A 13,031-nucleotide genomic window follows, 5' to 3' on the forward strand; every position below is an offset into this window, starting at 1 on the left:
CTCCAGTGGCTGAGGTTGGTTCAGTGGGTTGAGCAGGTTTCCTGGTTGGGGGGACCAGTGCCCCCGTTCTTGTGGATGAGGCTGGATCCCGTCTCCCTGGTGGGCAGGTCCACGACTGGTGGTGTGTATGGGGATGTCGGTAGCCTTACTGTGATTCTAGGCAGCCTCTCTGCTAATGGATGGGGCTGTAGACCTGTCTCGCTCTTTGTTGGGTATAGGGTGTCCAGCACTGTTCGTTGCTGGTCCTTGAGTGAAGCTGGGTCTTGGTGTTGAGATGGAGATCTCTGGGAGATTTTCGCCGTTTGATATTACATGGAGCTGAGAGGTCTCTTGTGGACCAGTGTCCTGAGGTTAGTTCTCGCACCTCAGAGACACAGCCTTGACACCTGGCTGGAGTGCCAAGAGCCTTTAATCCACACGGCCAGGTACGTGGGGAGTTTCTTGCCTTTTGGGAGGTCTGAGGTCTTCTGCCAGCGTTCGGTGGGTGTTCTGTAGGAGAAGTTCCACGTGTAGATGTATTTCTGATGTCTCTGTGAGGAGGAAGGTGATCCCCGCGTCTTATTCTTCCGCCATCTTCTCGCTCCTGAGGTGCCTTTTAGATCAGCCCTGAAGTCAACGTTGGTGCCTGGATGGCCTGACTACCCCACTGACTTCCAGCCGGGGACCACCGCTGGGAGATGAAGTCTGCGGGCCCCTGGATGGCAGGCTGCACAAGAACCTCCTCTGATGCCCAATCTCTCCTCGTTTATGAGGCAGCTGCCAGCTCCCCTCCCTGACTCCCCAAGATTTGGGGCCTTTTAAATATGTGTTGATAACGCCATGAGCTACTATTTAACTTTTCCACGAGGACCCATCTCCTGAAATGCAGTGTTTTTCAGCCTTGGCTGCAATAGAGAACCCCCAGGGAAGGGAGAGACATCTCTCCCTCACTCTCTTTCCCTCTCTTTCCGTATCTCCTTCTCTGTCTCTCCCTCTCCCTCTCCATCTGGGGTGATGCCACATGAGCTCAGATTCACAGATGTCCCCCCCATCCCCTCTCTGTGCCTTCCGTGGGGTCTGGGTCTTCTCACTGTGGCCTGGGCACGGCCTTGACATTCAGACATCGGGTCCTGCATGGACACTTGTGTTTGGTCCATACTGTGTGTGGCTGCAGTCTGTGCTTCTGTAGATGGGGGCTGTGCCTGAGCCCTTCCTCTTCCCCGCAGACACCACTGGTGCTTGCCGGGCCTGGCGGGTGATGCGGGGAGCACGGGGGACAGTCCTGTGTCTCCACCTTCTTGAGCTGCAGACAGGCCACGTTGGTCCTGTGGTGACTGGGGGCTCCCAGGAGAACCCCACCGCAGAACCGGAGAGGTGGCCCCAGAGAAGGTGGCGTACGCCTGGGGCCGGGCCTCACCAGCAAGCCACAGGCCACCTGCAGCAACAAGTGTCTCACCATCCAGGGGCTGGGTGTTCGGGCGCCATCGGGATGAACTGCTGTCTGCATGGCAGCCGAGTTTGTATTGTTGAGCCTGGGGAGGCCCCTTGGTAGCTCTTGGAGAGCCTGGCCATATTTCTTCCTGCCCTTGGCCTTAGAGCCCATCACGGTTCATGCCGTTTCTGGTTTCAAAAGGACCTGTGGTCATAAAGACCATGTGTTAGGACAGCACCAAAGTGTCTGGAAATCCGGGCCAGGAGGAGGCGGGAGGGCGATTGGCTGTGCCCACCAGCAGCCTGAGACCACTGCGGGCCCGCAGAGACTTGGCCCGGCGCTCCACAGGGAGGGCAGGGCCCATGGTCCCCAGCGCCTTCCCTCTCCGGGTTCCAGGAGAACTGCGCGATCCTCGGGGAGCTGGTGAGGCTGCAGGCCCAGAAGTCCCACCTGCTGGGGTTCAGCACGCGTGCCGACTCCGTGCTGGAGATGAATATGGCCAAGACCAGCCAGGTGGTAGCCACTTTCCTAGGTAACCCCACCTCCCCGAGTCCCAGTGGGGATGGGGGTCAGGCGGACCTTGACTGGACGTGGTGCTGCCTGAGACCCCACTGTGCCAGCCCTTGGGGGTCGCCTTCCCGGACCCTTCATTCTACCTAGAGGGGCGGAACATTTCCCTCACCACAAAAATGTCTCTCACGCCCATACCTATCATCACTCCGTCCCCTCGCCAGCCGCTGACAACCAGGAACCCACTCTCTGAGTCTGGATCTACCTGTTCTGGACGTTTCCCATCAGTGGGGTCACACCCGGTGTGTCCTTGTTGCAGACTTCTCTCACTGAGCATCGTGTTCTCAGGGTGCATCCACTTGGCAGTGAGTGTCAGGGCTTCACCCCTTTGCGTGGCTGATGAAGGTAAAAAAGACAAGAGAAAAGAAAGAAATGTTGCATGCAAGTCTGGTGACAGCCAGTGATAAGAACCAGAGGGAAGATTCTGGGGCTGGGAGCGCCGCGCCCTGTGAGGCCCTGGGCCTGCTGCCAGGCTCCGTGGACGCTCAGCAAGTCCCAGTGACTTCCCCGTGAGGGGCCGCCAGCTGAGCATCTGGGCCCAGGACACACTGCTCCTCCAGTCTTCCTGCGGTCAGCCTCTGTCCTGAGACCGATGCTCTCACAGGCTGCACCGGAGCGCATGGGGACAGTTTACAGTGCTGGGCAGCCATCACTACTGCCATGTTTTGGAACATTTCCATCACTCCAAAAATGTCCCTCATGCCCTTAGTCCACACTCCCTCCCCTCCCCTGCCCTGGACAACCAGGAACCCACTCTCTGGCTCTGCGGATCTACCTGTTCTAGACATTTCCCCTCAGTGGGGTCACACCCTGTGTGTCCTTGTGTTGGACTTCTCTCGCTGCGCATCGTGTTCTCAGGGTGCATGCACATGGCAGCGAGTGTCAGGCATTCACCCTTTTGCGTGGCTGAGGGATGTAAAAGAGACAAGAGAAAAGATAGCAAAGTTGCATGCAAGTGTGGTGACAGCCGGTGATGAGAACCAGAGGGAAGGCTCTGGGGTTGGGAGTGCCGCACCCTGTGAGGCCCTGGCGCTGCTGCCATTCTCGGTGGGGCATGGGTAACACCGTCCCCCGGGAGCTGCTGGGCAAGCTCATCAAGTCCTGGCATGCCAACACAGGTGAGGTCGGACCAATCGAAGGGAAGGGGCCTCCCGGAACTCCCGGCCGGAAAGTGCGGCCTGGACACAGTGCCAGACCCCCGTCTCCTTCCTCCCACCCCCAAGTGCTCTTCAACCTGTGCCAGATTGTGCTGGCCAAGGTGGACCAGGCCCTGCACACACAGGCGTCCACGGACCCAGCCCAGCAGAATGCCCGTCTCTGCCAGGAGATCCTGGGGGTCCCAGCCACGCCAGGTAGCCAAGCGCGCACTGGACCCACCTTAGCGGTTGGTTGGCGTCTCTTGCTCACGTCAAGAGGATCCTCTGGTGGTGTGTGAAGGGGGACCGACTGACGGGCTCCAGCCGAGGCGCGCTGAACATTGGCCTCTTCCTGCCTCGGTTCCTGGGCTGGTCCCTACCGCTGTGGCCCACGGAGTCTGAGGGTGGGGTGGGCGTATCTACATGTGCTTTCTGGAGAGCCTGGAAGAGGCAGGAAAGGGTTTCCTACCGCGTCGAGGAGGTTTGCCTGTGCAAGTCGGTGCAAGACACGCGGTTCACTCCCTCGTAAGCTCTTTAACCAGCGATCTCCCCATGGTGGAGGGCGAGCCCTGACTCATCCCTCGGAGCCTCAGCAGCTGACCTTGTAAGAGGTTTAGGAGTGAACCCTCGTGAGCTTCAGCGGAAAGTCGGCAAAGATTTATTTGTGTCGCTCCACTGAATTGCCCGCAACGTTCCGGTATCTACAAGTGTTGGGCCAATACTCCCTCTAGTGGCAGGGGACTCAGACAGCTCTGCTTTGAGGCCCCCCTCGCTCTGGGGCAGGGGCACTGAGTGGCCAGGGGGCCCGGCAGGAGCCTCTCGGCGTTTGTCCCAGGGACCCACCTTTCTGACACCTTCAGCCACCTGGCAGGAAGCTACAACGCCCAGGCCTATGGCTACCCGGGCAGCCAGGTGCACTCCGCGGACAAGTTCCACACACACTTCAAATAGGAGGGCGGACTGAGTGGCAAGGTGAGAGGCCGGCCTGCCGCGCAGACCAAGACGGTGCTCTTTGGCCTGGGCCTAGATGCTTGTGCTGCCCGCCTGGGCCTGCCTGGCTCTGAGGGCCCTGCCCTGGAACCCCTGCTCCCCTGCCCTTTGTTCAGTCACAGCAGACGTGGCCACACCCACACCCTCAGTGAAGGCTGTGCTCCACCCTCCTGTAGCCCCGCCCCTTCTCCACAGGTTGCCATGGACTACAGAAGCTGCATCCTGAGCCCAGGGGGTTCCCAAGATTCCAAGGGCAGACATGATGGCCTTAAATGAGTCGCAGAGGCCTTATGTGGGCTTGTGTGGTGGGGCTCACCTCTTAGGTTTCAGTGAACTTTGTGAGAAGACAGGGCCTGGGAGCTGCAGCCTCACAGTTGGGCTCCACAGTAAGATGTGTGGCACAGACCTCACACTGAGGTCTTGCTCACCCGCCATCTAGAGGTCTAAAAGAGAGCCACTGCAGCTAGCCCATAGGTCCAAGAAAAGTAAATTCTTACTTATGTAACTGAGTTTGGGGGAGATTTGTTCCAAAGCATTATCACAGCAAGAGCTGACTAATAGAATATTCTCCAAATCACTGTTACGTACATGGCTGCCACCATGCCTACATGTAAGGCAACTGTGTACTCAAACTTTGAGAATTCTTCAATTCTTGGTGCCTCTCCAACACAATGTACACGGCTAAAGTTTCCCCAAATAACTTCCCTAATGTACCACAAAGATCTCTCTAAACTTTTATTCAATGTAATGCGAAGTTCTTTCTATTCATTTTCTGTTTCTACATAGTTAAAATGTTTTTTATCAATCTAAAAGGATGGAAAATTGGAACAAAACATCTTTGTGGATAGCTGTTTTTCACAAAGGAAAATGACAAACAAAACAGGCATTTCACTGAGAGCACGAATGCCCCTAGAGCCTCTAAATGCCAAGTGAACAAAGGCATTGAATAAATATTGAATCCTGCTCTCTCCACTTGAGAGGGCGAGCAAGCTATTCTAAAGCGGTGGAGGGATACTCTTAGCAGCTATTTGCAACATGTTGTGAACCTGGACACTGTGTAGCTACAATGAAACCTGTTGTCTAAGGAAACTAAAGAAACTTGAAAGTGGAAAAAGAGAGAAAGAATGAGAGAATACCCTTCTCATGGTGACTCATTCATTTATTCGTTCATTTACCAACTATTTACTATGCGTATAATACTGTGCTGAGAACTGCACAGAACACAGAGGTGTACCCCCCGTTCTCAGGGAGGTTAGATACCAGAGAGGGAGATAAGATGTAGATGCCTTATGGCAGTTCCACTTATGTCTTGTTAAACTGTTTACAAGTTCAGGGGAGAGAAGGGATCCAGAAATTGCTTGGATTCTCACTGAAGTCTTCCCAGAGAAGGAGGTGTAAAATAGATTGACTACAAGAGAAAAATTAATGTCATAGGTAGATATGAAAGGGAGCAAAGATGCAGAGATCATTAGACCCAGTCATTTTTTTTTTAAGTCTAGAAACTGAAATTAAAGCCAAATGATGGAGGGTCTTGAATGCCAATCTTAAGAGTTTTGCTGTATTGTGTTGACAATGGGTGCCACGGATGGTTTGGAAGAGGGCAAAGGCATAACCCAAGAACCTTGGGAGGTGTAAGAGAGGTGGTAGCGAGGAAGATAGGAAGACATGCTATTCTCCGAAGCAATCATCGTAATCCAGGTGTAAAATAATAAATGGTAAAACCGGAGTAATGGCAACACAGATGGAAGGGAGGAGTATGAGAGAGAGACACTATAAAGAAAAACTGTCAGGGTTTGGTCCTTGATTGGATACATTCATTTCTCCATTTAACACAGCTTGTCAGTAACTGTGCTAGTCGCTGGGAATCAAGAGGAAGCAAAACAGTCATGATCTCTTCCTCACGGACCATATGGTAAACACCTATCTAAAACTGGATGTGAAATGTGATGAAGGCTATAAGCGAGAGGTACCTGGTGTTATGTGAGCTACGGTAGGGGGCTATGATGAATTGAGTAGATAAGGGGATACTTTCTTGACAAAGTGACACATGAGAAGAGATGACAAGGATGAGGAGGCATGAATCAGTTGCAAACTAAACAGAAGGACATTTCACGCAGAGGAGCAGCATGGGCAATGTGCCCTTGTAAGTATGCAGGCCTGAAAGGAGGCCACTGTGGGCTGGATGATTGAGAATGAAAGGAAGGAGGTGCAAGACACATGGAAAATGACTAGATCCATAGATTTCCTCCCTCAAACCAGCTTACCTCACATACAAATCATTAGCAACTCAGCCCTTACTGACATTATCACAGTCACAAGAGTGGTTAGGGAGAAAAGCACTAACCAGGGCAACTAAATCAGAGGCAATCCAGGCAAAGTTGGGCTGATGGCACATATCAGCTCCATATGCTTGGGTGCATAACAGGACTCACCACAATGCCTTTTTCACAGACCCTCTTTAAAGTTTCTCCACAAAATCCAACAGGTCAAGTTATTTCATGATGCTTCAAGATAAACAATCGTCAAGAGAAAAACATGTATTATGTCTTACAATGTTGGAGTCCTTAAACATAGGACATGGAAATAACCATGTAGACAAAACCAGAGCATTTAAAAAAATCTGTATTTTACAAACATACCAGTGAATGCTATAAATAAGGTAATATGACATAAAAGAAAATGAAAAATATATGTAAGACTGTTCTCTTTAGTGTACAGAATTCACGGCAGTTGCTGCACTATCGAGCTACTTAGATATATCTATACCTGTCTGTTCTGGTAATACAAAATGAGGCCAAAGTGTGTCAACTTGTTTCCCACAGAAACCAAAAAATCGACATGAATCTCTTTTCTCTTGTGCCCTTGCACCTTACCTGCTCCCAATTCTCCATGAATGCCCTCTTCTTTCTCTAATTCTTCTCCTCTTCATTTTGCTTGGCCTTGCACCCAAGCACGCAAGTCGGAGAATCCTAGAGGTCCAAGATTCTAGAGTGGCTGTTTGCAAGGGGTAGGAGATTACACTAACTGCCACACTGTATATACTTCTGTGCAAAGAACAAGGGACAGTATTTAGAATGTCTCTCACACATAAAAGAGCTGGATGGCAGGATACTTGTGTGGCCCAAGGAACTGGAAGTAGCAAATTATGGGCAAAAGAATTGCAACCAAAGGCTGGAAGAGGAAAGGTTTGCAACCAGCTCTGTCTCCTACCTCTCAGGTATTTGCTTCCAACAAATACCAGAGTCTATTTTGTGAAGCATCAAGCACTGAAAAGAAGACTCCTGCTGCTGGAAGTTGACCAGAAGTAACATCCATGAGGGTAAGAATGCAAGATCAAGGCTTGTCCTAGAAACAATGCCCATAATGGAAAAAAAAAACAAAGCAGAAGAGAAATGTAAGTCGCAAGTCCCACCTGGCCCAGCCTAACCCAGCCCAGGGAACTGAAACAGCCTTGGACCACAACATTCTCCACAAGGTACACTCAACAAACTTCACCCTACTCTTTAACCAAGTTACAAAAAGAGCTTCTTAATCCCTACTTTTGCTCCTTCAAAACTGCTATAAGTTCACTAATTAGACAGATATGATTTCAGATCAACTGTAATAGTTCACACTAGATGGCTCTTTCCTTCCTAAGGATATTAATTAAATAAGATATACATATATATATAAGTATATGATACATAAAATATAATATTCTGTAGAATATAAGTAACTGTTAGTTAATTATATTAATGAACATCTGTAAGAAATGTTGCAATGATTTCCCTAATGTGAGAGACTGGGGAAGGTAAATCTGTCTTCTAGGATTTCCTACCCCGAGCTCAGAAATTTAGGTGTTGTTTTAGCTCTCCTACACTCTCTTCACCCAATCCCACCTTCCTGTTGGGGATCGGACCTCCCTATTAGCTATCTCATACCTTTAAACTGCCTGCTTTGTGACATCGTTCTCCTACCGAACCTACTACCACTTGGTAGAGACTTGGGGTTTCCATGCAGTTGTTTGTCAATAAATTTGGATCATCACAAGTGACCAGTGACCAGTAACCAGTGACCTTTGTACTGGACACATGTGCCGTTCAGCTGCAGCCACTCAGACCTCCTCTAGTGTTGTCTCCTCATCCCTTGTATCTGCAGTTGATGTTTCCTCTTCTTCTCTCACCATGTCAGGTAAGATAAGAAACTTTTAAAAGTTTTTCAGTAGATTCATTTTGCCCCTAAAGTTAGTAGTAGATTCACAATAGCATGGAATAATGAGGGAGACTATTGAACCAGAATTCCGGAGACCTAAGTTCAGTTTTGACTTGGACATTTACTATCTGTGTGACTTTGGACAAATCATTGACTGTCTCACAAAGCGTGTTTTTTTCCTTACCTGTTATGTTCGAGAATAAGCAGTCAGGGAACAAAGTCAAGGCAGAAGAGAAGCCAACAACTCCCAAGACGAAGTGAAAGAAACACCAAACTGAGCTTATCCAAGAGAGCTTTAAAAAGCCTCGAACCTCCCTAGGCATGCGCATGCTGGAGTCTGTGAGGGTTTTTCATGCACTGGGGAAGAAGAATGATAAGAAAACTGGGCTCTCTTCCTGTCGGGTCTTGGGAAATTCAATCAACCCTAAAGACCCCCAGCCAACCCCCAGCGATCCAGCCATGGTGGCATACCCCACGTGAGGGAAAGAGTCCTGAGAAAACTCAGGGCCAAGCCCAGAAACGAGACAGCAGTGCTGAAAAAGAGTGTCCATCTCCATCCCAGTATGAGCTGCCTCCTCCTGGGAAGGTCAACTTGATACCTCTGCCTTTTTCTGCCTGGGACAAGCCTCAAGCTCGACCTGCTCCTCGGAGGCCACCAGTCTCTGGCCTCACATCGGCCTGCTGTGGCTGACTGTGCCCAGCCTGCTTCTACTAACCCAGCTCAACCTGCTGCAGTGACTTCACCCCAGCCAGCTCCTGCCTCTTTGCCAGGTCCCGCCAAACCAGCTCAGCCAACTGTGACCAACTCAACCCGACTCAACCGGGTTGGACCAACCATACCCAGCCTAGTGTCCATCCGTCTGCTGCTCCGAGGCCTGCACCGTACAAAACTTCATCTTGCACTTCTCTCCAGCAGGAGCCTGTTCCCCCTGCTGGGACTAAGCGCCAGGCCCCGCCCGAGCTCCAAACCCCATTTCTATTCCAAGGCTTCAGCAAGTAACAAATTCAATGGAGGCAACGCAATGTTCCTGAGCCAGTAATGTCAAAGCCCATCGAACAAGAGCAGAGGCCAGAGCGGGAGGCCATGAAGAGGCGGGCTCAACAAGAACGTGAGAATGCTGCCAAATACACTTCTTTGGGGAAACTGAAGTTTTTCATTGAGAGGGAAAAAGAAATGGAAATTGCTGACTACTACGGATATGTAAAGTAAGAGCTGCTAGGATTGTTGGTGCCACCTTGGGTACCAGCTGTTCTTCCATATATAGATAAGATAGGTATGAATTTCTCTATTTCTTTTGATATATTTAAAGACAATCACCTTTTGAATTTTGAGATGCTGCTAACTGTGACGTGTTTTTTTTTTTGATGGGGTTGGAATCAAAGTCTGCATGTGAAAGGAAGGACTGAAAGTTGGATGGGAGAAGGAAGGAAAGGGGAGGAAAGGGATAAAAACCGAGGAAAGAGGAAGGAACTTGGCCCAGGGCTAGGAAGGCCAAAAGAGATTCATGGATTTATGAAAGGAAGCAGGAGTGAGGATGAAATGGCAGAAGTCAAAAGCAGGGTCAGAGGTCAGGGTTGAAAGAACAAAATTTGAGTAGAGTTGAAGATGACAGAAGATGAGTCTAGGTTTACTAGGAGAAACAGAAAAAGTCTCTTGGGGAGGTTGGCCTTAAGTCTCACAACCACCAGATAGGTATTTATGAAAAGAAGAGGTTCAGGACACATCTCGGAAAGGTTTGAGTTGCCTTATGCAGGTGTGACTATAGTGGGGGAATAGGGAAATCTACCAGACAAGTGGCTAGGGCTCAGGGTTATCCTAGGGGCAGCTGACGACAGGGGCAGAGCCAAGGGAACTGCTGAATCAGGAGGCCCACCAATAGGGCCTGGTATGTACATCACCATGTACTCAACACCTAAGCACCAGGGCAGCCAATGCACTACTCAGTTAATCCTGGCAACAACAGGCAAGGTCAGTATTCCTGTGCCACTTCACTTAGAGAGGTGCAGCAAAGGGCTGAGGTCACATGGCATGTGGAGGGACAAGGCCTCAATTGGAGGCCCAAATGCCTCCAAAGTCCTCAGTATTTGCAAGTGCCCGCAGGAGGCCAACCTGGCTTTCAGAGCACAGCATCCTGAGGTTACTGGTGGATGAGATTAAACTTCTGGACAGGCCTAAATATTAAGTTGAGGGGCTTCCTCCATTGACCAGGGCGCATGCTGCCTTCTGGAAACATCACCATCAGCTGAAACGCGCGAGAACAATCCGAGGGAAGCGGCCACTCTCACGGGTGAGAGGGGTGGGGGCACACACCCTGGGCAGACACTCCAACAGCCACAAGACGCAGGCGCCCAGCGCTTCAGGGGCTCCCTGGGAGGCCTCGTGGGGCAGCTCGAGGGAGTGAGGATGGGAGAGAGCGGCAGGGGTGGACGTCCAAAGGAACGCAGTGGGGAGAAGGGAGAGATGGAGACAGTGGATAGGAACTATGGGAAACCTGGCAATTTTCATTTTCAAAATTATTTTTCTGAGATGTCATTCACATGCCATAAAATTCACCTTCTGAAACTGCAAATTCAGTGTCATTTCATACATTCACAAGCCTATGCAACCATCACCGTCATCTAACCCATCACGTTTTCATCCCCGGAGAAAGAAGCCCCCGTAACCATCAGCAGGCCCTCTTCATCCCCTCCTCCTTCAGTCCCTGCAACCATTAATTTGCTTTCTGTCACTATGGTTTTGCCTTTTCTGGACATTTCATGAAATAATACAAATATGACCACTGTGTTTGGCTTCTTTCCCTTAACATAATGTTTTCAAGTCCGTCCATGTCGTAGCATGTGTCAGTACTTCATTCCTTTTAATGACTGTATATTTCACATATACACCCCATTTAAAAAATCCATTCCTGCACTGAGGGGCATTGGGGTTTTTTTCACTAATAATCTCCATCTGTTGAGAGTTTATTCTGTGCCAGGCAGCACCAGGCTAAGTTACTGACCTTATTTCACAGATAAAGAGGCTTGGAGAGTGTGAAGAGTTTGCCCAGGATTGAGAGCTAGCAATTTGGGGAACTGGGGTTTGAACTCAGCGAACTTCAGAGGTAACACATTCACAGGACAGAACATTAGAAAAGGGACACAAGACAATTCAATGAAAAGTCACCCTTTTTCCCACTTTCCCCAGCCGCATGTTTCCCTCCTCAGAGACATCTGCTTTTGTCGTGCTGTGGATCCTTCCAGAGAAATATTTATACCCCAACGTGTATGTATCACAATTTATTGACTAATCTGTCCCACTGATTTTAAAATGTCACTTTTATGGTATAATAGATTCTTACACGTATTTATATTACTCTTTTCAGAGCTGTCCTATTTTTTGCCTGTTTTATGTTTGCCATTTCTCTAAAATTCTTTTTATCTTCTTTTTGATTTAAATTTTTTTCCTTTTCTTGTTTGTTTCTCTTAAGGCATTATCTATTATGTTCATTCACTCGTATTATTTTATTTAATTAACTTAATTAATTTATTTGTTTATTTTTGGTGGCGTCAGGTATTAGGTGCAGCACGCAGGCTCTTCGTTGCAGTGCATGGGGTCTTCCCTGTGCCCCGTGGGCTCTCTAGTTGTGGCGCGTGGGCTCCAGAGCACGTGGGCTCAGTAGTTGCGGCATGGGGGCTTACTTGCCCTGCAGCATGTGGGATCTCCGTTCCCCAACCAGGGATCGAACCTGCATTCCCTGCATTGGAAGGCAGATTTTTAACCACTGGACAACCAGGGAAGTCCCCGCTCTTGTATTATTTTAAATTTAGTCTTCATTTCTGAAATATTTTTCTTTTATTTTGAATTCTATCCTGAGTTCTATCATCTTACCTAATTCTGGTTTATGCTGTTCTTTCATCTTTGTTATTATGGTAAAATACACATAAAACAAAATTTAGTATTTCAACCATTTTCAAGTATACAATTCAGTGCCATTAAATACATTCACAATGCTGTGCAAACATCACCACTATCCAAATTCAAAATAATTATGTCAAAAAAGATTGAGCAGGAAATCGGAAAGATGGAGGCAGCCACATAGTCTCTGAATCTCTCCAAACCCTTCCATGGAAGAAGATCAACTAAAACCAAACACCCAGAGGTGGCACTCATCAGCATTTACCATTTCCAGAACTTTTTCACCATCCCAAACAGAGACTCTATAGCCGTTAAACAATAACTTCCCATTCCCTCCTCAATCCATGTCCTTACAACTGTTGCATTCTTTTTCCTAACATCTTTGAAAAGCCCACTGTGAAATAACAGGTTACACTTTGGATCTGGTTTGTGGACCTGTCTTTTCCAACTTGATTTTATTGTCTGAAGAGATGCTATTCTGCTCCTTATTCTCTTTTTTTCTTTCACTACATCTGTACGGGATTTGATCCCAATCCTTTTCTGTTATTGATTCTTGGATGAAAAGAAGTTTTAAAGCACTTTGAAACGGAGGTGCGAGGCCATGTGGAAACACGTTCTTCATGGCTGTTTCATCAATGCTTCACTTATACTGTTTTGGAATAACTGTTTTCCAGGAGGCACAAACCAGTGGGCTTTTTCATTGGACAGAGTGCAGAGAAAGAACCCCACGAAAGCTGATCACCTTAGCAAAAATGATTTAGTTATGATTTCACCCAAGATTGGTCACAAATCAGCCTGGGAAACTCAATAAACCAGAGACAAGGTATAATGCCATCTC

This window comes from Kogia breviceps, chromosome 10, assembly GCF_026419965.1.
Source record: "Kogia breviceps isolate mKogBre1 chromosome 10, mKogBre1 haplotype 1, whole genome shotgun sequence".
Classification (NCBI taxonomy): Eukaryota; Metazoa; Chordata; class Mammalia; order Artiodactyla; family Physeteridae; genus Kogia; species Kogia breviceps.